The sequence below is a fragment of the Pongo pygmaeus genome, chromosome 1 (assembly GCF_028885625.2).
Source record: "Pongo pygmaeus isolate AG05252 chromosome 1, NHGRI_mPonPyg2-v2.0_pri, whole genome shotgun sequence".
Lineage (NCBI taxonomy): Eukaryota > Metazoa > Chordata > Mammalia > Primates > Hominidae > Pongo > Pongo pygmaeus.
The window spans coordinates 221,919,936-221,947,219 of record NC_072373.2 but is presented as its reverse complement, the minus strand read 5'-3'; the positions used below and the strand labels follow the sequence as shown (position 1 = coordinate 221,947,219).

Below are 27,284 nucleotides of genomic sequence, written 5' to 3'. Positions count from 1 at the left end.
TCTCTTTTTTTGACTTTAAAGCCGTCGGTTGCTTTTTCTCCTCCGCACAGAAGTCGCGCTCGGGCAGCCTGCGCGCACTCAGCAGGAACCAGGCTCCAGGCGCCGGCGCCGGGGCCGCGGGGAGGAGGCGACTTCGCTCCCTGCGGCGGGCGCGGCCCGGGCGCCCGAGCCTCCTCGGCCTTGGAGAGCAGGGGCGGCGGCGGCACCCCGGGCGCGGTAGGTGGCGCGGGGCACCTGGGACCCGAGGGGTGGGCGTCCGGCCCGGGAGGGGAAGGCGCGGGGGGCCGGGCGGGGGCGGACGCGGGGATCGCGCCGCTGGGGGACCGAGTGGGTGGCGCGGGGCCGGGCACGGGGGAGCGGGTGGAGTACGGGATGGGGACTCGGGGCGCGGCCCCTCCCGCGGTGGCTCCGGGGGCGCCTCCCTCGCCGCGGCTCCAGGGAGAGGGGCCCAGGCCCGCCCCGCGCTGCCGCCGCTGCAGGGCAGGGGGTCCCGGGGCGAGGCGCGGCGGGGGTCTCGGGGCGCGGGGACCGTCGCAACGAGTTGCTGTCCCGAGGAGGGGCTGGGGCGCTTCGGGGCCGCCGACCCGTCCCCCCGTTAGCCCGGGGAAAGCGGGACCCCGCTCGGCTGAGTTAGTTTCGCTTTTCCCGCCAGTCCGAGTCGGGATTGGCGGCGCGGCCCGGTCCCCCGTCGGGGCGCCCCCACCCTCCCGCAGCGCCTCCCCCAGGGAGCCTGCCGGGGACACCCGAGCGCCGCCCTCCCCGCCGCCCCGGAGCCGCCGCGGCTTCTCCCAGCAGCGGAGGGAGAGCCGGAGGGTTGTCAGGAAATCGATTAAATCAGAAAAACAAGGGCGCCCTGGGCCCGCGGGAGGAACCGCGGATGGGTCACCGTCCCCGGGCGTGTACTGGGCTCGGTGGCGTCCAGGTTCCGGTGAGGGCGGGACGGGACGGCCCCGAGGGGAGGGTGCGGGTCTGCAGGAAGAGCCGGTGTCTCTGAGAGTGCATCTGCGTGTGTGTTTGTGCGTGTCCTTGTGAATATGTACCTGCGTATGACTGTGTGTGTGTCTAAGTGCATCTGTGTATGTGTCTCTGAGTGTGTGTGTGAGTGAGTCTGTGTGTCTGTCAATGTGTGCCTGTCTGAGACTCTAAGTGACTGTGTGTGTATGTCTCTGAGTGAGTCTTTGTGTATTTGTGTGTGCCTCTCTGTGTATGTCTGTGTGTGTCTTTGTGAGTGTGTGTCTGTGTGTGAGTGTGTATATGTCTTTGGGTGTATGTCTGCACGTTTGTGTCTCTGAGTGTCTGTCTCTGCAAATGTGTGTCTCTGTGTCTTTGTGTGTGTGTCGCTGTGTCTTTGTGTCTTTGTGTGTCCACATGTGTGTCTGAGTGTCTCTGTGTCTGTGTCTCTGAGTGTGTCTGTGTATGTTTGAGTGTCTGAGTGTGTGTCTCCAAGTGTGTGTCTGTGTGTCTTTGTGTGTGTGTTTCTCTGTGAGTGTGTGTGGGGACCATCCAGGGGGCCCTCTGGTTCCTAGGTACTGCTCCTCATGGTGATTTCTTTGCTTGGTCTGGATAGCCAGGCGTGCTGGGCCGCAGACACCCCACTAGGCAAGCCCTGCTGGTGCCCCCGAGGAGAGCGCAGGCTCTTCCTCTCTCCATTTCTCTGAAAATGAACTACACGGTTTGGGGGTGAGTTGGCAGGGGCTGCTTCCTGAGTGAGTAATATTTAATTAAACACTCCAGTCTGTAGCATCAGAAACTGGTCATGAGTTGAGTTTTAACAGGTGTTCATGGTAAAAGCGCCATCCCTGGTGACTAAGGTTTGGTGTCCTTGGAAGAATTTTCTCGTTGGGGGGGCTGGGCCCACAACTTCATTTCTCACTGTGGGGTGTGAGGAGAACAGCAAGCAAGGAAGGGGATGGGGGCCTCTCCCTTCTGCCCTGTCCCCCTCCTCAGACCCCCTCCCAGTGGTGGAAAGCCCTGGGCTGAGCATGAGCGGCACAGGTGGTCTCTCCCCAGTGAGGAATTTTGGAGTCAGGGAAGCCCTGTCTTACTGTCTAGGCCAGCCTGTCCTAGAGAGGCCCAGAGAGGGTGGTTCACTTACCCAGACTGCACAGCCAGGGCTGTGGACCAAGACTCCCCAGTCCTGAAACTGTTGCTGTTGGTTACTGTCCCCAGCACTGAGGTCATGGGCCAGGCACTTCATGTCTCCCCAGCTGTGAAGTGATGGGCGGGATTAGATCATTTAAAGCACTCCTGCTCTCTTACAGCTGCTTTTCTTCTGCAGGGAGCACTTTACCCAGTAGATGGAGTGTGTGTGTGTGAGTGTGTGTGTGTGTGTGTGTGTGTGTGTGTGTTTGCGGTTGGGGAGGTGTGGAGTGGACTAAGGCAATCACTTTACAAGTCTTCCTTTTCCAGTCTGGCTACCACCCTAGCAGCAGAGAAAACAAAAGCAGTAGCACATTGGCCCCGGTGGCTCAGACAGCCCCGAGCACAGAGCAGGGCCGGTGCCATGCCGGCTTCAGAGAGGCCAGGCCCTGGGAAGAATCAGTGGGTTTCAGGGCTCTTAGGAAGGAGTGGTCCTGCTTGGGGCCCTGGTGATGTCACTTTGGAGCTGGGTGAGGCCGTTTCTTGGGCTGCTCTAGTAAGGCTGGATCCGCCCTTCAGTGGGTTCCTCTGGGCTGCTGCAAAAAACTCACCCCCTTGGAATCATCACAGATGTTTGATTTCTTCACCAGAGCTGGGGAATGGGGTGGGGGCCGAGCTCGTGGAAGCCAGCGCTGCCCTCCAACCCCCATGGTATGTGCCATGCTCCCTTCCTGCACCCGCCCCTCCTCCTGGGTGGATGGAAACTTGCCTGCAGACGCATTGTCAAATTTAGCGAAACCTCTGATTCTTATGGTATTCATGAGTTCGTCTGGGCATTTTGTATCAATTCTTCTCAAGAAATAGGTTGTGGCTGGTGTGCATGCTTCAGTGTATCTTTTTGTTCTGAAAAATTTTATCGCAGGAAAGCACAAGGTCAGGTACAGGTGTGCCTCAGTCTGCCCAGGGGTGTGTTATCCTCTCCCCAACCCTCAACACTAGATCAATGAAATCCAGACTCTAAGGGACTTTGATTTTGGACTTTGAGTGCTCTCCCCTCCCCCAGTTATCTGATAACATCTCCCCCCAGTCTAAAGTTCCACTGGCAGCCAGGTGCCAGGCTCTGTGCTACAGAGTGCTTAATGGGCGTGACTTTGTTTGAATCCTAAGCATAATAATAGCGGGTTTCATGGTTTCACGGTGCATGCGCATACCGGCTCTGATCTGAGTCCTTGACGCATTGACTCATGGGCTTCCTGAGGACCCTGGGAAGTGGGTTTTGCCTCCATGTCCCTTCTCCTGAGGATTGCAGGTAACTTGGCTAAGGTCTCACGGCAAGGGAATGGTGGAGCCAAAACTCGAATCCAGATTTGGCACCCAAGCCCTTCACCAGTAAGTTTGTCACCTCCACCACCCTAGCCTTTTCTTCAAGAAGCATGGGCTCATTTTTTTAATGAAATTTTTTGTTATTATGGAAAACGTCAAACATACCAAAGTTAGAAGCAGAGTATAATGAGCCGTCAGCTTTCCTCACCTCGCACGCGCACACATACAGATACTCACATATGCACATACATACTTATGCTCACAGAAGACGTGTACACACATATACAAACGTATGCATGCACACATACATATGCACACACATATCTGCACACATACACACACATGTTGGATTATTTTGAAGCAAATACAAGATGTCAGGTCATCTGTAGCTTCTTCCTAAGAAGCATTTAAAGGAAGCATCACGTCTCAAAGAGGTTGACTGTTACTCTATGCGGGGCAAGAGTCGGGAGATGTACATCCTTTCTGACTTGGGCTTGAGGCTCCTTCCTTGCTTGGACAAAGGGAGGATGGCAAAATCCAACAGCACATTGGGGGATCTGTCCTGCTGCCAACCCCCTGAAACCTTTGGGAAGCTGCCTGTTTGCTTTGTGTTTTAAAAGTTCTGTTCATTGCCCAACATTAAAAATAAATGAGTCCAGTGGTCATGAGACAGACCACATCAACAACAGGCTTAGGCTTTTGGGGCCTTTCTTGGAGATGGGGAAGAGAATCCGCCAAGGCACAGCCCAGCCTTGCCTGCCATTGAGGTCCAGACCTTGTGCAATGCAGGCATGGGATTTGTGGCAGGGCTGGGTGTCAGGAGATGTGACCATGAGAATGGCTTGTCAACAAGCTCTGGATCTGACCTGAAGCTTGGCCTGACCCTCTTGAATTTACTGCGTAGGCGATGGGTGGAGGAATCCAAGAGCCTCTGCCACCCTTGGGCGTCTCTTGGAAAACTAGGGAGGCATTGGGTGATTTGAGCACAAGATGAAGAAAGTATTAGGATGCAAACTCCACACTTGAGAAATGACTGCTGAGTAGGAATATAGGATTCCAGGGTTGGAAAAACCTACCCGTGACAAGGGCTTGACAGGTGCCCCAGTTGTGAACACACCTTGCCAGACAGTCTGAGTGTGGCCGATCTGGTCACACCCTTTCCAAGGTCAGAGTGAGGAGCTGCACTCCACGCCAAGAGAACCACTTGAGTTTTCTAATTTATACAAGCAGACACCAAGGGAGCATGTGTGGGAGTGGATATTAGGATGTGGAACGAACATGAAGTTAGATCCGGCCAAATTTATGGATATGGACCCACTAAGCAGAGATTCTGCACTTAATGTTGTAGTTCACGGGGTTAAGAAGAGATCTCTTTGGTTGGTTGACTGGAACATGGATCAAAGGATGACCCACTGTGAGTGAGTTGTAGTTTCTGGGTCTCCTTTGGTTTAATATAGAGTTAGGGATTCATAGGCTTAGGTTTCATGTAGAGTTAGGGATTCAAAGGCTTAGGGACATTGGAATGCTGGAGTGGATTTGTCTCTTAAAAGCTACTCACCCACACTGGGAAGATTCAGAAGAAAGGTCTTTCACCAGTACGTTGAGAAATAGATTTGTGAGGGGGCCCCAGCATCCCTGAAGAGCTCCGTGATCCAGCCCTTACAGTGGGAGCCGCAGTCACTCAGATGGAAAACTTAAATGCAATGGGAGTAATTGCATTTGGAGTGCAGGGGCCAAGTGGCAGTACTCAGCCATCCAAGGCAAGGTGAGTGTGGTTACCTAATGGACAGCAGAGGCAAAGCTGCCGTCAGAATAGTCTGACTTGTGTGGATCTATGGCATTGGATAGTTAGTCGTGGTGTTCCTAGAAGTGAAATAGACAGGAAACCTGTGAAATTCTTACTTGATCTTATAAGTTACTTGATTCTTTTAAGTTTTCTGTATAAGCAGAAACTTACAGGTCAAATGAAAAAAAGTCTAACTTGAATAATTAAAACAGAAAAATAATTAAAACAGAAAATCACAGCCCTCAATCAACTTCCCAGACTTAAGCCAGTTTATACAACTAAGCCCCCATGAATGAATGAATGAATGAGTGAATGAATAAATGAATGAATGAATGAGTGAATGAATGAATGAATGAATTGGAGGCTGGGTCCCTTTGAAGAAGGACCTCGGTACACTAGAGAAAGTTTATGCTATTAATTTTTCTCCTAGCCTTCCCCAAAGGGACCTATGGCCTTTTTCCAGGGTGAATATGCATTGAGGAAGGGGAAACAGTTAGACTGTTCAGGGATAACTGGATACTGAACTGATACTGATTCCAGGAAACCAAAAATATCACTCACTGTGGCCCACTAGTCAGAGAAGGGGCTCATGGAGGTCAGGTGATCAACGGAGTTTTAGCTTAGGTTTGACTCCTGGTGGCTCCCGTGGATCCCTGAACCCATCCTGGGGTTATTTCCTGGTTCCAGGTTCGAAATTGACATACTTAGCACCTAGCAGAATCCCCACACTGGTTCCCTACCTTGTTCGGTGAGGGCTGTTATGGTGGGAAAGGCCAAGTGGAAACTATTAGCATTGCCTCTGCCTAGGAAAATAGTACATCAAAAGCAACATTGCATCCCTGGGGTGGGGCTGCAGAGATTAGCACCACCATCAGGGACTTGGAGGAGGCAGGGGTGGTCACCCCCACCACATCCCCATTCAACTCTCCGATTTGGCCTGTGCAGAAGACAGATGGACTTTGGAAACTGATAGTGGATTATTGTAAACTTAACCAAGTGGTGACTCCAAAATTCACACATCTCTGGTCCCTGCTACTGCATGCAGCTGTTGATCTGACGAATGCCTTTCTCTTTATGCCTGTCCATAAGGCCCAGCAGAAGCAGTTTGCTTCTAGCTGGTAAGGCCAGCAATGCCCCTTGGCGGTCTTGGCTGATGGGTATATCAGCTCTCCAGCCCTATGTCACGGTTTAGTTCACAGTCATCTTGATCACCTTTCCCTTCCACAGATATCATGCTGGGGCTGGGCACAGTGGCTCACTCCTGTCATCCTAGCACTTCAGGAGGCCGAGGCAGGAGGATCGCTTGAGCTCAGGAGTTTGAGACCAGCCTGGGCAACATAGTGAGACATCATCTCTACAATTTTTTAATTTTTTTAATTTTTTTTTTAAGGCAGAGTCTCACTGATCTTGGTTCACTGCATCCTCTGCCTCCTGAACTTAAGTGATTCTCGTGCTTCAGCCTCCTGAGTAGCTGGGCTACAAGTGCGCACCACCACGCCCAGCCAATATATTTTTTTTTTTTTGGTAGAGATGGGGTTTCACTATCATCATCTCTACGAAAACCTTTTTAAAAAATTAACCAGACATGGTGGTGCATGCCTGTGGTCCCAGCTGCTTGGGTGGCTGAGATGGGAGGATCGCTTGAGCCTAGGAGGTCAAGACTTGCAGTGAGCAGTGATTGTGCTACTTTACTCCAACCTGGGCAACAGAGCGAGACCCTGTCTCAAAAAAAAAAAGATATCATGCTGGTCCATTACATTGATGTCGTTATGCATGATTGAACCTAGTGAGCAAGAAGTCACAACCACTCTGGCCTTATTGGTAGGACATTTACATGTCAAGCGATGGGAAATAAATTCTACTGAAATTCTCCCTTAGTGAAATTTCTCGGGGTCCAGTAGTGTCAGGCCTGCGAAGGTATCCCCCTCTAAGGTGAAGAATAAGTTGTTACAGCTTTCCTCCTGCAACCAAGAAAGAGGCACGATGCCTAGATGTGGATTTTGGAGGCAACACATTCCTCATTTGGGTGTGTTACTCCAGCCCATTTGCTAAGTCACCCTAACGCTTCTAGTTTTGAGTGGGGCCCGTAACAGAAGACTGCAACAGGTCCAGGCTGCTGTGCAACCTGCTTTGCCACTTGGGCCACTAGCAGATCCAGTGGTGGTTGAGGTCAGCGGCAGACAGGGAGGCTGCTCAAAGCCTTTGGCAGGCCCCTGTAGATGAATCGCAGTACAGGCCTTGGGATTTTGGAGCAAGGCCCTGCCATCATCCACAAATAACTTCATTCCTTTTGAGAGACAGCTCTTGGCCTAATACTGGGCCCTAGTAGAAACCTAACGTTTGACCATCAGCCACGAAGTTGCCATGTGACCTGAGCTGCCCGTCATGAAATGGGTGTTATCTATGATCTGACCCACCAAACCATACATTGGGCATGTATGGCAGAACGCTCCCATTGAGAGGAGGTGGTATATATGGGATCAGGCCTGAGCAGGTCCTGAAGGCACAAGTAAGTGACATGAGGAAGTGGTCCAAAGGCCCATGGTTCTTACTTTGCCCACTGCCTTCTCTCTCCAGCCTGTACCTATGGTCTCCTGGGGAGTTCCCTATGATCGGTTGACAGTGGAAGAGAAGACTCAGCCTGGTTTGCAGATGGCTACAGATGGCTCTGCACTATATGCAGGCACAACCCGAAAGTGGACAGCTGCAGCACTATAGCCCCTTGCTGGGACATCTCTGAAGGACAGGGGTGAAGGGAAATCCTCCCGGGCAGAGCTTCGGGCAGTGCACCTGGTTGTGCACTTGCTTCGAAGGAGAGATGGCCAGATGAGTGATTATACACTGATTCATGGGCCTGATGATTTGGCTGGATGGTCAGGGACTTGGGGACTCAGAAAGAATATGATCGGAAGATTGGTGACAAAGAAATCTGGGGGCCTGGCATGGTGGCTCACACCTGTAATCCCAGCACTTTGGGAGGCCAAGGTGGGAGGATTGCTTGAGCCCAAGGAGTTCGAGACCAGCCTGGGCAACATAGTGAGACTCCCTGCCCCCGCCATCTCTACAAAAATAAAAAATTAGCTGGGCGTGGTAGCTCATGCCTGCAGTCCCAGCTGCTTGGGAGGCTGAGGTGGGAGGATCACTTGAGCCTAGGAGGTTGAGGCTGCAGTGAGCTGTGATTGCTCCAGCCTGGGCAACAGAATGAGACCCTGTATCAAAAAACCCAACCAAACAAAAAAGAAATTGGGGGAAGATGTATGTGGCTAGACCTCCTGAGTGCGCACAAGACATGAGGTATGTGGGTAGGATGACCTAGGTGGATTCTAGTCAGCCTCTTTCCCTGGCCACCCCTGTCATCACCTGATGGGCTCAGGAACAAAGTGGTCATGGTGGCAGAGATGGAGGTGATGCGTGGGCTCAGCAACATGGACTGCCACTCACCAAAGCCGACCTGGCTATGGCTACCACTGGGTGTTAGTCTGCCAGAAGCGGAGACTAACACTGAGCTCCAATATGGCCCCATTCCCCAGGATGATCACTGCACCTGCTGGAAGGCACATTGGACCACTTCTGTTTTGGAAGGGGCAGCATTTTGTCCTTACTGGAACAGGCACTTATTCTGGATACAGATTCGTCTTCCCTGCACGCAGTGCTTCTGCCAAAGTCACCATCCGTTGATTCACAGAACACCTTACCCACTGTCATGCTGTCCATGTAGCACTGCTTCCAAGGAACTCACTTCACAACCAAAGAAGTGTGGCAGTGGGCTCCTGTGCACAGAATTGGCTGGTGAGCACGAGCCCACTGGTTTCACCTATCATGCTAAGTGGAACCACGGTCTTGTTATTGCCTTTATTTGGAAATTAAGTATGGTTTAAGAAGATGCCAGTGGGTGTCTATGGGTGCCAGTTGATAAGGGGTGGACTTGTGATGATTGATTTTGGATGTCAACTTGACTAGATTAAGGAATACCCAGATAGATGGTAAAGCATTGATTATTCTCTATGCTTCAGTACACACTGAGCCTGTCCCTTTTCTGCTGACAGGGAAGCCCAGTGGTTTGACATTGTGTAGAATGATCGGGCTGCCCCAGATGTGTCTGTGAGGGTGTTTTTGGAGGACACTGGCAATTGAGTCACTCAACTGGGTGGGGAGGATCTGCCCTCCATGTGGGCAGGCACCATCCAGTCAGCCGGGGGCTTGGATGAAACAAAAAGCTGGACGAAGGGCGAATCCTGGCTCTCTGTCCCGGAGCTGGGACGCTCTTCTCCTGCGCTTGGATGTCAGAACTCCAGGTTCTCTGGCCTTTAGACTCTGGGACTCGTACGAGTGGTCCCCAGGGTCTTTGACCTGGGACTGGGAATGACCACGTTCCTCACCATCCTGAAGCAGCTGACTTGAAAGAAGGGCAGTAGAGTCTTTTGAAGTTGCAATTACAACGCCAGCTAGGTGACAATACTTTGTAGGGCTGGGGCAGGGGTCTTCAAAAGGCTCTATGTACTCTGTATCAGCATCCAATATATGGTTCTGGTTTCTCCTGTAGCCAGGATTCACGGGTCCAGGAATCAAGGGGAGGAAATGGGAGTGGCACCGCACATCATATCCCCTAGGGACCCACTAGCAAAATTGTTGCTTCCTGTTCCTGTGACTTTATGCTCTGCTGGCCCGGAGGTCTTGGTTCCAGAGGGAGGAATGCTCCTACCAGGAGACACAACAGTGATTCCACTGAACGGGGGGTAAGGCTGCCACCTGGCCACTTTGGGCTCCCTGTGCCTCTGGGTCAGCAGGCTGAGAAGGGAGTGATGGTGTTGGCTGTGGAGACTGATCTGGACTACCAAGGGGAAATTGATCTGGACTGCTCCACAATGAGGCAAGGAAGAGTGTGTCTGGAGTACAGGATACTCCTTAGGGCATCTCTTAGTATTACCATGCCCTGTGATTAAGTCAATGGGAAATTACAAGGATACAATCCAGGCAGGACTGTGAATGACTCAGACCCTTCAGGAATGAATGTTTGGGTCACTCTGCCACTTAAAGAACCACAGCCAACTGAGGTGCTTGTTGCAGACGAAAGGAACACAGAACAGGACAGAGGGAGGTAGTTATAATAAATACCAGCTCCAACCACGTGACCAGTTACAGAAACAAGGGCCAGAATTGCTGGGAGTATTTCCTCCCTATTTTGTTCAGAATACAGTTGTATGCATTTACATGTATATTAGGCAAATATCTGTTTTCTTTCCTCTCTTACTCCTTATTCTTAGAACATGCGTTGAGTCTATAGCAGTATTTAAGTATTAATTTTACATCATAGTATTTAAGTTATTGAGTATCAGAGGAGAGAGGAGTGAATAGCACTCAAGGACTGTACCTCCTCTCTGGAGAAGGGATTAACGTGTCTTTGATATGCAGTATGGTAGTGTCATGATAGGTGGAACTATGACCTTGATACTGTCCTTGGAGATTAAGTACGGTTTAAGGAGATGCCAGTGGGTGCCTGTGGGTGCCAGGTGATAAGGGGCGAACCTGTGATGATTGATTTCAGATGTCAACTTGACTAGATTAAGGAATACCCGGATAGATGGTAAAGCGTTGATTATTCGCAATGCTTCAGTACACACTGAGCCCATCCCTTTTCTGCTGACAGGGAAACCCAGTGGTTTGGCATTTGCGTAGAATGATCGGGCTGCCCCAGGTGTGTCTGTGAGGGTGTTTTTGGCATTGGAGTCACTCGACCGGGCGGGGAGGATCTGCCCTCCATGGGGGCAGCCACCATCCAATCAGCTGGTGGCCTGGATGGAAGGAAAAGCTGGAAGAAGGGCAAATCCTGGCTCTCTTTCCCGGAGCTGGGACATCCTTCTTCTCCTGCGCTCGGATGTCACAACTCCAGGTTCTCTGGCCTTTAGACTCTGGGACTCATACCAGTGTTCCCCGGGGTCTTTGGCCTGGGGCTGAGAATGACCCCATTGGCTTCCCTGGTTCTGAGGTCTTCAGACTTGGCTGAGCCACACTCCTGGCTCCCCTGGGTCTCCAGCTTGCAGATGGCCTGTAGTGGGACTCAGCCTCCATAACCGAGTGAGCCAGTTCCCCTAACCCATCCTTTCTCATCTGTCTCTCCCTCTCGATCCTATGGGTTTTGCATCTCTGGAGAATCCTGGCTAATGCAGTTATGGTCACCTTAAGAATCTAGTGGAGAGGAGGCTGGAGCTGGAAGGCCAGGGAGATGGCGGTTCATATCCCTGACCTGCCAGATGGGATGGAAGCTGGTGGCATCTCCAAGGTGGCATGGGTAGGCTTCGGTAACTAGTTGAATGTGGGGTGTAGAGAAGGGTGAAGAATTGCGGGTGCCTCAGGTTCCCAGCTAGTTTGGGGGTCATCATGAATGATGACCTACGGGCTGGTGGACTAGGTCCACGGAGGTGCTTTGAACCTGTCCCAAGTGGAAGTGGTCCAAGTTGACGTGTCCAGATGGCAACTGGGCTCAACACTCAAGCAATCCTCCCACCTCAGCCCCCCTAGTAGCTGGGACTATCGGTGCACCCCGCCACCCCCAGCTAATTTTTAAATTTCTCACAAAGACGGGGTCTCCCTATGTTGCCCAGGCTGGTCTCGAACTCCTGGGCTCAAGCAGTCCTCCCAAAGTGCTAGGATTATGGGCATGAGCCACAGCGCTCACCCTCTGCCGCTTGGGTGCCGTTGCCCCATCCTGGCTTAGAAAGCTCTGGCCATTCCCTGGGCTGCACCTGCCTCCTGCGCCCAGACCCATCTGGCGTTGCCTTCCCTACAGGGGCCTCTCCCACCTCTCCCTCTCGCCCTTGTGGCCCATCTGCCCCCTCAGGAGAGTCCCTCTCCTCCCTTATAGCCTCAGCCACTGTCACCTATATTCTGCTGACCCCGTTTCACACTATTCATGCTGCCTGGTCCCGCCTTGGCTGGCCCGTTCCCACTGGCTGGCCCGTACCCCTCTCGCTTCACTTTCCAAAACTGGATCCCCTCACTCCTCCGCTCTTCCCAGGGATGTCCCCTTCAGCAGGTAGCCCTGCCATCCACGGTCCACCCTGTCACCCAGACACATGCACTCTCAGCCGTGCCAGGGACAGCTGCTGTTGTGGGCAGCCCAGTGACCTGTGGGCTCCAGGAGGGCAGGACCCGGCCACATGGCTGTTGTTCGCTGCTGAGTCCCCAGTAGTTAGGTCCACAGTAGCTTCTTGGACACCTGTTGGATAAAGGAGTAACGGCAAGACCGGTGGCGTAGTGGATCCTAGCAGGGTCTGGGAGAGCTCGATATGGGCCCAGGGTGTGAGTGCTGGGGGTGGGGACTCCCCGTCACGGAACTAAACTGCCAGGTGTTCCGTTCTCAGACCAGACTTCCTTCCATGCCCCGTGGGAGGTCAGGAACTCCGAACAAGCCTCTGTTCTCAGGAGCTGTTAGTGAACCACTTGTCATTCATGCTTTCATTCAAACATTTGCTGAGCACCTACTATATGCAGCCAGTCTGCTGGGGCTGAGGATACAAAGAATGAGGAAGCTTTCTCTGTCTGGTGGGTGAGACAGGCCCGTCTCTGCTGATGATAGCGCTCAGGGCATCAGAGGACACTGGTGGCAGGGGTGGCCACGTTGGAAAGGTGGGAAGGGTGCCCGTATGTGGCCGAAATGAGCGCAGAGAGGCAGGAGGGCCCACATACCTGGGGACATTTGTGCAACTGCGAGTAACGTGGGAGAGAGGTTCGTGCTTTAGGGAACAAAGGCGTGTTGGGGACAGGGCAGTGGTTTTTGAGAATCAGCCGGCAGGCTGGGTCCCAGCCGTGCCCCTGCAGCGGGAGGGACCGAGACATGGGGGCTCCTAGAGGGCGAGTCTTGCCGTTGACCCTGCAGGGCAGGGACTGAGGGCACCTCAGGCGATTGCCTGTTGCCATCAACCGCTTTCATCCTTTCGGGTGTGCCAAGGGATGGCCGAGCTCTGGGCCTTCATCCTTTCAGGTGTGCCAAGGGATGGCCGAGCTCTGGGCCTTTCTAGTCGCGTCCTGCAGCAGTCGGCTTTTCTGCTCTGTGGTTTCCGCCACGGAGAGCATGTGGAGCACAGCAGAGCTGGGGTGGGAGGGATAACCAGTTTTCCTTTGTGATGCCCAGTCTGGAGGAGGTGGAAGATGGATGGAGTGGAGGGGGCTGTGGGAGGTACATGGACTGGGGTCTGTCTATAGTGGGGTCAGTGACACCAGCCATCAACGATGTGGCATATCTGAGCACACTTCCAGGTGCCGTGCATGCATGAAGTCATTCAGTCGTTACAATGTCAGTGATACCTGTAGGGTAGGTACTACCCATTTTACAGATGAGAAAAACTAGGACGACTCTGGGCCTCCCAGCCACCCAGGGGAAGAGCTGGGAGCTGAGCCCCAGCAGCCAGGCTCTCAGTCTTACTCTTCAGCACCATTTGCCACAAAGGAGGAGCGAGGAAGAAATGAGCGATCTGAGAGATAGGTCAGCAGAGTGAATGTCACTGTGGCTGGGTAAATAGGCTGCAGGGGGCTGATGAGAGTCAGAAGTGGTCCCAGGTACATGGGGATTGGTGTCTGAGCTAAGGAGAGAAAGTAGAGTCAGCTCCAAGATGTCCTGGATATGCAGATGTGCTCTGTGACATTGGCTAATTAGGCTGTCTTTTTTCTTTTACTTTTCTTCTTCTTCTTTTTTTTTTTTTTTTTTTTTTGAGGTGGAATCTCGCTCTGTCATTCAGGCTAGGGTGCAGCGGCACAGTCTCAGCTCACTGCGGCCTCCGCCTCCCAGGTTCCAGTGATTCTCCCACCCTAGCCTCCTGGGTAGCTGGGATTACAGGCACGTGCCACCACGCCTGGCTAATTTTTGTATTTTTAGTAGAGACAGGATTTCACCATGTTGGCCAGGCCGGTCTCAAACTCCTGACCTCAGGTGATCTGCCCACTTTGGCCTCCCAAAGTGCTGGGATTACAGGCATGAGCCACTGCGCCCGGCTGTCTTTTTTCAGTTGAGGTGAAATTCACATAATGTAAAATGAGCCATTTTAAAGTGAACAGTTCAGTGGCATTTAGTACATTCACAGTGTTGTGCAACTATCCCCTCTGTCTAGTTCCAAAACATCTTCATTCCCCCGGAAGGAAACCCCATCCACATTAGGCGTTACCTCCCATCCTCCCTCCCCAGCCCCTGGGAACCAATCTGTATTCTGATTTGACGGGTTTGCCTGTGCTGGACAGTTCATATAAATGGAACCATACGTTGCAGGCCTTCTGTGTCTGACTTCTGGCTAATTAAATTTTGCATGGAAGATTGAAGCATTTCCTAAGTGGAAGCTGGATTTCCCGTCCTGGCTCAGTTGTGGAGGCCACGTGAAGGTGGGATGGAAGAGTCCGATCCAAACAGCTTGTCTAAGAAGTTGGCTGGGAAATACGAACACCTGTCTTTCTTTCCATATCCCTCATCACCAGAGACTCAGCCACCATCATCTTGCAGCCAGCGATCTTGTTACTTATTTATATCTTTTCCCATTGATCTATTAAAAATGACACCTGTTGTCAGCTCCCTTCTGGAGCCCATCAACAGTTCCCATTGCTCTTACGGTGAATTTGCAAATCTGTGATATGGTCTTCGGGGTGCGCGTGGCCCCTCCCAGGCTTACCCTGCGCCACTCCCTCCTCGCCATGGTCCCCCTCAACTGTTGATGCCAGAGGTGTCCCCATGGGGACCGACCCTGAGGCTGGGGGTCTGTAACTCATGGTGCTCCTCCTCCTGGGGGGCAGGAGCTGTTTCCAGGATTGGTTGCTGACAGTATTGCAATTCGGTGCCCCTTCCAAATCCTGTTAACCTGTCTGGGACCAGAACTTCAGCTTTAGCAAGTTGCTTTCTTAATTCCGTTTCTTCCAGTGTTTTCCAAGACATGGCAGGCCCGAAGGGGGTGGACTGCCTGTCATTTGACAGAGAGTGACAGAAGTGTGCTTAGGAGCTTCTTGCTGGTGGCCTTGGGGCAGCGATGCAGTTGCCCTGACTGGTGGCACCTAGCAAGGGGGCCGTTTGCCCTGGGCCCACCCTTGGCAGAGTCATGGGCACTCCAGCAGTAGGTCCTGCATACCCAGGGCCCCCGGAGCCGCGGTGCCCTGACTGTGGATCGGGGGACAGTTTGTAGAAAGGAGACGGGTGGGGTTGCCTCAGGCACGAGAGAAAACCTAAGCTGTCATCAACTGAGGGACCGCTGGTCCCTTCCTTGTTGGAGCTCCCGACAACTTGTTCCTGCCTTTTCTCTCCCATGCTGGGGCCAGCATTTAGTTTAGGGTGTCTCAGATCCCATCTGCTGTGAGTGTGATTCTGCCTGAAATAGTCTTCACATGTATTGATTGAATGTGTGCCGTGAGCCAGGCGCTATGCTTGCCACTGTAGATGGGTTTTTAACCCCTTAAACAATCCTGTGAGTTAGATGTTACCTCCCAGTTTACAGATGAGAAAGAAGGACTTTTTTTTAGAGAGGTTTTCTGCGTTGCAGGAAGTGGCATGACTCCCTGGATGCTGGAAGGTGGACCTGACCCCACAGCCTGTGTTTTTTTCTACTGTGACAGTGGAACGTGCCAGTCCTGTTGATTGGGCACCTGCTATTGCCAAGCACAGCTTGGGAGGCGTGTGATGCACCTCCAGGCCCCTGAGAGCCTGTGGCCCAGCAGGTGTATGCAGGAAACATGAGCTCCCTGCCAGAGGCTGGGCGGGCACCAGGCCTGCATGGGTACAGAGGGCCTCCTGAGACTGTCAGGAGGGTTTGTTCTAGGCTGGGGGGTTTCACGGTAGGGGGCCAGGAGATTGGCTGCCATGAGGAGGACCGGGAGAAGGCCGCAGAGCTGTGTAGCAGGGAGGGCATCAAATGCCAGGCCCAGGGGTCGTCGGTGGGCATGGGGTGTCCCTGCACTTCCACGCCATTCACCTCCAAAGTTGTTCCTGAGATGTGCAGATAAGCTAGACTCCCCCCCTCAATTCCTGTGTGCTCCCCTGCAGAGAGAGAGAGAGAGAGAGAGAGAGAGTGTGTGTGTGTGTGTGTGTGTGTGTCAGATTCTCTCTCTGTCACCCAGGCTGGAGTGCAGTGGTGCAGTCACAGCTCACTGCAGCCTCAAACTCCTGGGCTCAAGCAATCTTCCCACCTCAGCATCCTGAGTAGCGGAGATTATAGGTACATGTCACCATACCTGGCTAATTTTTTAAAGTTTTTGTAGAGATGGGGTCTTGCCATGTTGCCCAGGCTCTCCCTTGCATTTAAAACGTGGTAATCAGGCCAGGCACAGTGGCTCACGCCTGTAATCCCAGCACTTTGGGAGGCCGAGACAGGTGGATCACCCGAGGTCAGGAGTTCGAGACCAGCCTGACCAACATGGTGAAACCCCGTCTCTACTAAAAATACAAAAATTAGCCAGGGATGGTGGTGCATGCCCATAATCCCACTACTTGGGAGGCTGAGGCAGAAGAATCGCTTGAACCCAGGAGGCAGAGGTTGCAATGAGCCAAGACTGCACCATTGCACTCCAGCCTGGGCAATAGTGTGTGACTCTGTCTCAAATATAGAATAGAATGGAATAGAATGGAAATAGAATGGAAATAGAAATAGAATGGAAATAGAAATAGAATGGAAACAGAAATAGAATAGAATAGAATAGACTGGGGGCCCTGACCAGTCTCCCTTGGGAGACCCAATTCAACTTCCTGGTCCTTTTGTTTGGCTATGCCTGGGGCTCTTATCTGTCTTCTTGGGGGTTTGGCTGTGAGTCTGCCCGAGGTCCTGGGCTTCTGGCTGGGGTAGTGTTGCCTGTTGCCCTGAAGCTCTCCTCAGGTGGGGGATGGTGAGGGGCCTGTGATGATGCTCCTGCACCTGCCTTGGGAAGGCCGCAGAGTCTAGGGGCCATCTGTGATGATGCTCCTGCACCTGCCGTGGGAAGGCCACAGAGTCTAGGGGCCATCTGCGATGATGCCTCTGCACCTGCCGTGGGAAGGCCGCAGAGTCTAGGGGCCATCTGTGATGATGCTCCTGCACCTGCCGTGAGAAGGCCACAGAGTCTAGGGCCCATGCTAGTGGGACTTGCCTCTTGGGTTGATCCCAGGAAGCTTCAAGCAAACTCAAGATTCACAGGATTCAGACAACGGCAATTTCTGTGAGGGGCAAGCCGTCTGATATGAGGTTCTTGGGGCGCCTTCCTGGATTTCTAAGGGATGAGCTCCTGAATAGATCAAGAAGACCTGAGGGGCTGGGCATAGCAGCTCATGCCTGTAATCCCAGCACTTTGGGAGGCCGAGGCAGGCAGATCGCTTGAGGCCTGGAGTTCATGACCAGCCTGGGCAACATGGTGAAACCCCGTCTCTACTAAAAATACAGAAAAATCAGCTGGATGTGATGGTGCACGCATGTGATCCCAGCTACTCTGGAGGCTGAGGCAGGAGGATCACTTGAGTTTGGGAGGTCGAGGCTGCAGTGAGTTGTGATTGCACCACTGCACTACAGCCTGGGCAATGGGAGTCAGACCTTGTCTTAAAAAAAAAAAAAAAAAAAGAGACCTGGGCAGCAGGACCTTGTCACCTCATTCCTCCGCAGATGGGGGTTGGGGGAGATTCTCGAGTGTTTCTCCTGTCCGAGGGTCTTCTCATTTGGAGATTTGAAGAAAGCGCTAATGAGAAAGGTTGCCCTGGCATTTGTGAAGCTTGGGGAAGTCATCCTAAGGGGGCCACAGCATGCTTAATTTATTCTAATTCCGTAATATATAAATTATATGTACATGTCAGGGTTCTTCTAAAAACACTTCGCCATCTTTGGAAAAATGGAATGTTCAAAAAGATAAATATTTTCCCCCCTTCTTCTAGTTGCATCCTATCGGGCCAATTTTGAGCTGTTCAGTGTGAACAGATCCTTTCTTCTCCCACCTCTAGCCTCCCAGGCTCCCTGAAAGCCAAGTCCTCACCCCCACGCCACTCTCAGGGGTGTCTAGACAGCGCAGGATAAAGGGTTTTTTTTTTTTTAATGCCTTCATCATTCAGCCAGTATTCCCTGAATGCCTGCTCTGTCCTGGCTGTCACAGTGCCTACGCTGAGAGAGCCATGCCCAGACAGGGCCGACCCAGGAGGCCGCGTCTGAGCCGAGTCCTGACCCATGACTGGGGTTTCTTTCTTCCCCCTGATGGGTCTCGGCGTGGCTGAGGTTTTGCTTTGCTGTCTGCATTTATGGAGATTTTTATAATGGAAAATTTCAAACACTGGGCGGAGTAGAGAGACTGGTATCCTGAACCCCATACCCACACCACCCAGCACCAACAAATATTCACTGGTCTCTTCACCACGCACGGGACATCTTCTTTTCTGGAAAGACCAATCGGGCTTAGAAATAGCATCAGAGTCCTGGAAAAGGATCAGACTTGAACCAATCCTTGAGCCAGAGCAGTCTCACTCTTATCTCTAGGCTTTTTTTTGCGGGACAGGGGAGCATTCTGTAGAAGAGTTAACTCCGCTGCTTCTGGGAAACAGCAGGAATAGATAAGGGTCAGCACCCAGGATGTTTCTGCTGGGGTTGCCGAGTGGTAGACTTGAAACGTGGCTTTATCCACCACGTTTTGTGTGTTTGGGATGGGACCTCTATTTTCTCCCTGAAAAGGTGGGTTTGACGCATCCCTGGGGGGTATGAATTTTCTTGGTGGCACTGAGCCCTGTTTCATCCTCTGCCAGATGAAATAGCTATGCTCAGACAAAGCAGGAAAATGGGACTGGTTTTCTCTCCTTAAGCCAGTGGCCAAGTATTGAGATACAGGAGACCTCATGCAGATGACGTTTTTGTATTGGTGTAACCGTTGGCCCTGCCTGTCTCTGTTGCCCAGGCTGGAGTGCAGTGGCGTGATCATAGCTCACTGCACCTCGAACTCCTCAAGTGATCCTCCCTCCTCAGCCTCCTGAGTAGCTGGGACCACAGACACATGCCACCACGCTTGGCTAATTTTTATTTTATTTTAATATTTAATTTTTTAATTTTTTTCAAGGCACAATCTCGCTCTGTCACCCGGGCTGTGGTGCTGTGTTGCTCAGGTTGGTCTCGAACCCGTCCTGGGCTCAAGCAGTCTTCCCAACTTGGCCTCCCAAAGCTCTGGGATTACAGGCACGAGCCACTGTGCCCGGTCTGTCTGGTTTTTTATGAGACAAAGCAGGGAGTCCCTGACCTTCCTGAATATTGTAGGCAGTGAGCGCTAACACAGGGTTCTTTCGTAACAGCCCTGTGGAGGTATTATGCACACGCCACGCAGTCCACCTATTGTAAATGTACACATTGATGATTATTAGTGCACACATGTGGTCAGGCAGCCATGGACACCGTCCTAGAATTCATTTCTTCTCCCTACCTCAGCATGCTGTGCGGTGGGGACTGGGGGAGGGCCGCATTCTCCCAAGTTTCCTGAGTGCTGATGGTAACACAGTCAGGTGCCAGCACGGAGTTTTGTTGGACGAGCATCCATGCAATGATTGGATGATCGTGCATGGACTCATCTCATTAAATTGGCGTGGTTTTGGTTTTCTTTGGGTTTTATTATTATTATTATTATTTGAGTTTTTCAACCTGGTCAGTCTTATTGCAAGTGGCGCAGTTTTGGAAGGCGCCTAGGGAAGGCTACTTGGTTGACATTTGGAACTGTGTGGAAGGAGTGGAGGTGAGGTGACCAGAGGCAGTGCATGCCAATTGTCCAAAGCCAGGCCCAAGAACATGTGTCCCCTGTAGACACACCTTTTCCTGCGGGCTTTAGAACGAGACCAGTTTGCTTGATGTTTACTGAGTGCTTGCTCTGTGCCTGGCAATGTTCTGGGCACTTTCCACACATTAACTATTGACTGCTGCACAGAACCCTGTGGAATGGGGATTACCCATTTCACAGATAGGAAAACCAAAGTTTATAAAAAGTCAAGGCCAGGTGCGTTGGCTTACGCCTGTAATCCCAGCACTTTGGGAGGCTGAGGCGGGTGGATCACCCAAGGTCGGGAGTTCGAGACCAGCCTGACCAACATGATGAAACCCTGTCTCTACTAAAAAAAATAAAAAAAATTAGCCAGACTTGGTGGCGGGCACCTATAATCCCAGCTACTTGGGAGGCTGAGGCACGAGAATCGCTTGGACCCGGGAGGCAGAGGCTGCAGTGAGCCAAGATTGCACCACTGCGCTCCAGCCTGGGCAACAAGAGCAAAACGCTGTCTCTAAAATAAAATAAAATAAAATAAAATAACTTGCCCAGGGCTGCACAGCCAAGAACTCAAGCTGGACACAGACCCAGGCAGTCTGCTCCGAACTGCTGTCCACATGGTCTCTGAGTGGGAACAGGCTCCTGCTCTGGGGTGGGGGGGATTCTGGGATGTGAGTTCTGGGAGGGGTGGGCCCGGGCTGCTGGGGGAGAAATTTCTGGTGGAGAGAAGCCTTAGCCAGGCAAAGGAGCCAGGCAAAGGAGCCAGGCATGGGAGGGTGCTCCTGGGGAGGGGTCGAGTGAGCACAGGCAGGGAGATAAGATTGAACATTCCCAGGAAGCTGCAGCAGGGGCCAAGGCCTGGCCAGTCCAGCCTGCCCGCTGTGCTTCAGTGGCTGGCCCTTAGCAGGTGCTCAGTGAAGGCTGAGTGAATGGAGGAGTGTTATTGGAGAGGCAAGATGGCTGGGGATCTCGAATCTCCTGCTTTTCCCTATAGGCGTGAACAAGACAACTGGCCAGGCGCTGTGGCTCACGCCTGTAATCCCAACATTTTGGGAGGCCTAGGCGGGCGGATCACTTGAGGTCAGGAGCTTAAGACCAGCCTGGCCAACATGGTGAAATCCCTTTTCCACTAAAAATACAAAAATTAGCTGGGTGTGGTGGCGGGCACTTGTTATCCCAGCTACCTGGGAAGCTGAGGCAGGAGAATTGCTTGAACCCAGGAGGCAGAGGTTGCAGTGAGCTGAGATCACACCACTGCACTCCAGCCTGGGCAACAGATTGAGACTCCATCTCAAAAAAAAAAAAAAAAAAAAGTGAACAAGACAACTGGAAAATACCCCCAAATGCCCACCTGACATTTTCAGCATCTCTGCTGGGCCGGGAGTAGATCTAGCCATGCCCCACTGAATCCTTCCTCCCTCCCACCCCAAAATATACAAGGCAGCTGTCTGGCTTGGAAAGCTGGAGGGCTGCCTGTTCTGTGAGCAGCTATCCTGGTACCTTCCTGATGGGAAGACGGGCACCGGGCTGCCCGCTTGTGAGCATCTAGACCTCGACTGCCCACCCACCTTCTGCGGACCCAGAGGGCTGAGATCTACACAACGAGGCTGTTCATCAGCAAATGGAGAGAGAGGCAGGTTAGCGAAAGGGAGAGCAAGACCCCAGATATTTGCCTCTGCCCTTTATCTAGTAAATCACACAAAGAATTGCAGAAAGTGGCAGCCTCATCCCTGAGTTTCCCTCGGCCAGACTGGGGCATAGGTCTTCTTACATCGTCTTGTTTTTCTCCGGGAAGAATCAGCATTGAGTGTCAGACTTGAATTACCTTATTCCCAGGGGACACTTCCTGTGGCCATTTCTAGTGGCAAGTGGCTGAGGTTGTGCCCCTAAATAAAAGTAGGGTTTTAAACTGGGTCACAAACTCACATGCCCCCAGGCGTCAGGAAGGAGGCACAAATGAGGGAGGCAGCCAGTGGGAGGCTCCAGGGCAGGGAGACGACTGCGGCAAAGGAGAACGGCATGTCCTGCACACGGGAGTGGCCTCTCTTACCTGGGGGAGTGGAGTCCTTGGCACTGTAGTATCCCTTTTGAAGTCAAGAATCCAGACTTTTAAAAATGTTGGCAAATAATTCAGTGGGATTTTTGTTTGTTTTTAAAGACACAGCATTGCACTGGTTTAAAATACAACATCTTGTGGGATGAATCTCCCCTTTCTGTAGAGGTGAGGAGGGCGAGGCTGAGAAGCTCAGTGGGGCTGGGACAAGAGCTGTACCTGCTGGCACCCGGCCTGGCCCTCTGCCTGCCTCCCCATGCCGCATCACGGACAAAGCAGTAGGGCTGAGAACCAACTCAGCAGATTCCACTGCGACAAAAGACCCCGTACTGGCTCCAAGGGACACAGCCCCATGCCAGTCTTGCCCACCCACCTTAGCTCTCCCGCAGGAAGGCATCGCAGCAGCAGCCAGGACTTTGTGGCTGCCTTTTGGGTACCAGGCACAAAGCATCTTGTGTCGTTGTCTCTTGCAAGTCTTTACAATACAACACACACACCTTGTGGTTTCTGCTCTCCCCGTTTTGCAGATGAGGAAACCGAGAACTGGAGAGGCTCGAGTCACGTGACGGGGTGGGAGTTGAATGTGAATGTGCCTCCTGAGCTGCAGCTTCTAACCATCGAGTGATGCCCACTCTGAGGCCCACAGTGAGATGTGCATGGCACCCTTGGCCTGATGCCAGTGACCTTGCCCTCCACCTGTGGGATGCAGCCTTGTTTCGACCCTCTACCAGGGCATCACATGCAGCAAAGAACACTGAGTGGGGAGTTGGTGGGGGGCCTCAGGAGCACAGGCAGCCCCACCTACGGAGGGACCGCACTGCTCACAAGGTTGCTGACTAATTCTCTTTGCAAACGGTTCAGTTTCACATGCTTGAGTTTCCAGTAACTATGTGGGTGGATTTGTTTCATTTAAGGGGAAAACAAAACAAAACAAAACATGGAGTTTTCTTTCCCGAGAAGAGGGCTCGCCAGTTACGGGTTTCACGCGTGCGGCTCCGGGCATCCTGGTGCAGTTCTGCAGCCAGCGGGGCCTCTTGGCAGACGGGTTCAGAGGTGGAAATTGCTTAGTCATTTGCAAGCCGGGACCAGGTGCCCAAGGTCAGGGAGGTGGTGGGGCCGTAGCGGCACAAATGGTCTCCGGGTCCTGCTGAGGGAACCACGGTGGTCCTGTGTTCTTCTTGACTCAGCCTTGCCCTGGGCTGGCAGGGGGCGGGGACCTGGGTGAAGAGGAAGGTGCCAGGTCAGACAGCTGGCCTCCCTGACCCTGGGGCTCCGGCACCCCCAGGAGACCTGGCCTGGGAAGGAGACCCTTCCTGTGGGTGAGTCGCCTGCTTTGGGTGAGTTGGAGATGGGGGTGTCCCTTGGCATGCTAGACCGTGCTAGGGCAGAGGTGAGAGACAGCCCCTGGGGGACAAGGGAGGGGCATGTGTGCACATGTATTTATGTGTGTGCATGTGTGCTTGTGTGTGTGTCTGTGTGTGTGTCCCCGCACAGGCTCAACCAGATGATACTGGTACTCAGCAAGCAGAGCAGACTTTGATGGGTACATAGGGCAGGATCCCAGGGGGCTGCTGCTGGGCCAGGCATCACGCCTTGAGGTGCTGGATGGTGAGGAGGTGGGGGCTGATTGAAGCAGGTTCAGGGGCTGCCATTTACGAAAGGCTGGGAGCGTTTTGCTACCTTAGAGCCCATCTGTTACCGCCACCTCGGGGCACAGGCTCAGGTGGTCAGCCGAGACTCCCGGATTCCTGTGGAGCGGCACCGGCCTTTGTCAGGACCATGGCTTCTTCTCCAGAGGAGACCGCTCCGGAAGCGGCATTGGGTCTGGGTCTGGGGGCCGAAGCAGCTTCGAGCCCAGCTTGGGAGGTGGCTGGCTTTCCTCCTCGGTTCTCCCTGCTCCTATTACCTGGCCGGGCCGTGTGACCTCTCTGAGCTTCAGTTTCCATCTGTGAAATGCGGGTATAAGAGTGCCCCAGGTGGAGGGAGCTGCCTCGTGCTCTCCTTCTGATCGCAGAGATCCCAGGCCTGTAGCAGGGCCAGGCCTCACCTCGGATGCACCTTCCTGCTTCCAAGTGGAAACACACTGTGGAATTTAGAATCCTTAACCTGGCCTGTGAGGGTTTGCTTCCGGTGCTCTCGCGAAGGAAAGAGAGAACTCACAAATAATATATTATACTAGGCAGAGGGTGATAAAGGTGATAGAGGCCAGCAAGGTTCTGGCCTTGGGGATCAGGGTTTACTCTCAGCAGGTGAATCTGGGAAGGCTTCCTGGAGGAGGTGATGCTGAAACTGGGCCTTGGGATGTGTAAGCACTGGAGAGGGAGGAGGAAGGGAAGAAGGGAATAAATGTCACTGGTGGAAGGTGGCATGTGTGTGCAAAACCACTGGGAGCTTTGATGATACCCAGTATATAGTAAGTGCTTGATAAAAGTCATCACCAAAATCAATCTGACCCCAGGATTTGGTTTAGGTATCTGGGAGAAGGGGTGTGGGGGCGTGTGGTAGAGATTTTCAGACCACCAGGTGAGAACAGACAGGTTTTTTGTTGTTTGTTTTTGAGACAGGGTCTTGCTTTGTCACCCAGGCTGGGGACAAAGCTCACTGCATCTTCTGCCTCCCAGGCTTGGGGATCCTCACACCTCAGCCTCTTGAGTAGCTGGGACCACAGGTATGCACTACCATGCCCAGATATATATATATATTTTTGTATTTTGTATTTTTTGTAGAGTTGGGGTTTCACCATATTGCCAGGCTGGTCTCAAACTCCTGAGCTGAAGCAGTCCACTCTCCTTGGCCTCCCAGAGTATTGGGATTACAGGCGTGAGTCACCGTGCCTGGCCAGAAAAGACAGTTTCAGAGCCTTATGTAGGTGATTTCCGGTGGCGAGGGAACCGATTTTTTTTTTTTTTTGAGCCCCTGCAGATTGGCTGGTCGCTTTGGTGGGAGTTTCTTGCTTCCTTGGCCCACCATTCGCTCCGCAAGTTTGTTAAGGGCCCCTGTGTGCCAGGCTCGGCCCGAGCATCTGTGGAGCCAGAGGAAGCTGGGTGGACAGTCGCAGGTTTGGTGACGTACCAGGTGGGGAGAGGAAGCAGCTGTGCTCATTCCCCTTTCCGGGCAGGTTGGGGAAACGCAGCAATTGTTCTGGGAAGCTGCAGCTTGGGGAGAGATGACATTTCCTGTGGCCCAGTGAGGGTGGGGCCCTGGGGTCTGGGCTGACAGCGGGCAGTGGGGGAAGGTGGGTGTGGGCACCCGGAGGCCCATGATGCCCCCAGATCCTCCACCACGAACGCAGCCGGCAGCAGAACAGTGACGGGTCCTCTGCCCGCTTGGGTCTCTGGCCACCCACACCTCCCTTGCTGGTTGTTCTCTCCGGCCTCTGCCTCCTTGCTTTCTTGGCTGACGGTGTAGGACCCTGCCTGAAGCACAGCATTTCCAGGCTGCCTTGGGGACAGACAGGGAATGGGGACAGCGTCTTGTCCTATCACCCATGAAGCCCCCCTGCCATATTCCTCTTTGTCCTCAAGACCACCCTCCTTCCTCCACTCCCAGGTTTCCAACATCCAAGGAAGACCCTGAGTTTGGAATCTGGCTTCCAACCTGGATCCTGGACAAGTTACTCAGCCTCTTTGAGCCTTGGTTTCCACATCTGTAAGAATGGGTGTGAGACTTACCTTGCGGAATCGTGCAGGATTGACCAAACCCCAGACCGTGTGGCCGGTGCCTCGGTGGCAGCTGTTTCCACCATTCAGAGGATTATTGTTCTGTCCATTCAGCAATTCAGGCAGCTCACTCAGATCAGGGCATCTGTCAGGCTCTGGATGTACAGCAGGACAGGGTCCCTGTCTCCAAGGACTCACTGCATATAGTGGGGGACAGTCACATGAGCTGGTGATTGTAACACAGGGTGACAAAAGAGGAGTCCAGCCTGGGGTGTCCTGCAGTGAGTCCTAAAGACATGGTAGGGCCGGGTGCAGTGGCTCACACCTGTAATCCTAGTACTTTGGGAGGCTGAGGTGGGCACATCACCTGAGGTCAGGAGTTCAAGACCAGCCTGGGCAACATGGCAAAACCTGTCTCTACTAAAAATAAAAAAAATTTAGCCGGGCATGGTGGCGGGCACCTGTACTCCCAGCTACTCCAGAGGCTGAGGTGGGAGAATTGCTTGAACCTGGGAGGAGGGAGAGGTTGCAGTGAGCTGAGATCACACCACTGCACTCTAGCCTGGGCAACAGAGTGAGACTCCATCTCAAAAAAAACAAAACAACAGTAACAACAACAAAAGAGGAGGTAGGACCTGGGAAGTGGGGGGACCAGGGGGGTGGCACAGGGAGGGCACCAAGGCAGGCAGCACTGTGGGCTGCGGGTCAGCGTGTGGACATGTGTGCGCTGCCCTGGCCGTAGCATGTTGCTCACCAAGGCGGGGAACACACCCAGCCCCCACAGGTCAGGTGCTTTGCTTCTCCTCCCTCCTCCTTCCTCCCTCCTCTTCCTCCTCCTCCTCCCTCTAGGATCTCAAAGTACAGGGGTGGGAGGAGAGGCCCCAAGGCCCTGCTGTCCCTGTGCCTTCCTTGTGGGACTCCTGGGCCACTGTGCTCCCCGCTGAGGTCGAGTGGAGGAGGTGGGGAGCGCTTGGGTCAGGCCCTCTGGCCTGTGTGTGCCGTGTCTCACGGTGGCCGATGTTCCTTACCGGGCTGGTATTCCGTTCCGGCTGATGCAGAGGATGCTGCGGGAGGCCAAGCCTGCTCATCTGGCGCAGCCAGATCTGCAACGCAGAACACCCCCAAAGGTCTGCTCTAGTGAAGGGAGGGGACTACGGGGAAGTTGGCCTGGGGTGGCGGGGTGACTGGTTCCATGAGCCTTTGAATGAGCCCTCACATCCACACCCGCTGTTTCTGTGGCCACTGGAGCTGCTGGCCCAGCCACTCTCCACCTGGCTTCAGGTGGGAAGCAGCCTCCCCACCTATCTAGCCCCAGACCTCCTGGGAGGACCATAGCTGGCCCCTGAGCTGGCCACCTGCAGGCCTGGTCCCTGGGGTCAGAGGCAGGACCCTCGACTTCTCAGAGGGGTGGAGGGGAGTCTGTGCTTCGAACCCACTGGGCCAGGTGACTCTTGCTGTGTGTGCAGCTAGACTGACCTGCTCAGGGCAGGCCGCCAGGGACCCCAGGTGTCCAGGCGTCTGCTTCTTACCGGCCCCACCCCCCACTATAGTTTCTCTTTGCCTTCTTCCTAAATTTGCATGGCAGAAACTTCCTTCTACAAATATTTGCGGAGCACCCACTGTGTGCCAAGCATTGTTCTAGGCAGGGGGTTGCAGCTCGACCAAGACAGACTGC

At 53.3% G+C, this 27,284-nt stretch overlaps 1 protein-coding gene across 1 annotated transcript in view; it reads left to right on the top strand.

The window, feature by feature from the left end:
• SPSB1 (splA/ryanodine receptor domain and SOCS box containing 1) overlaps positions 1-27,284 on the top strand; it is a 78,068-nt gene continuing 50,784 nt past the window's right edge. The window contains exon 1 of the mRNA XM_054440550.2: positions 1-216. The gene's annotated coding sequence lies outside the window, so the exon portion shown is untranslated. The remainder of the gene's footprint in view (positions 217-27,284) is intronic.